This window comes from Penaeus monodon, chromosome 28, assembly GCF_015228065.2.
Source record: "Penaeus monodon isolate SGIC_2016 chromosome 28, NSTDA_Pmon_1, whole genome shotgun sequence".
Taxonomy (NCBI): domain Eukaryota; kingdom Metazoa; phylum Arthropoda; class Malacostraca; order Decapoda; family Penaeidae; genus Penaeus; species Penaeus monodon.
In genome coordinates this window covers 19209178-19209437 of record NC_051413.1, presented here as the reverse complement: position 1 = coordinate 19209437, position 260 = coordinate 19209178, and positions in this window count along the sequence as shown.

The window sequence follows — 260 nt, the reverse complement described above, 5'->3', positions numbered from 1 at the left end:
TCGGCTTAAGATCAAGAGAATCTTCTCATCTGCGCTGATTAAGTTCCTTGATTAAACTTGTCATATTCATTTCCGAGATTCACTCCAACGGTTTCCTAATTGGATGATATAAAATATTGATGCTTGCATAATGGAAATCAAGACTTGATATCCCGGGCCGAGTAAATATTTGCATCTTTAAACGCCTTCCATGTCCACTTTTAAGACCCGGTTAATTGGAGGAAAGAAAACGAGATGTTTTGTACGTGTTCGTGTGTGAA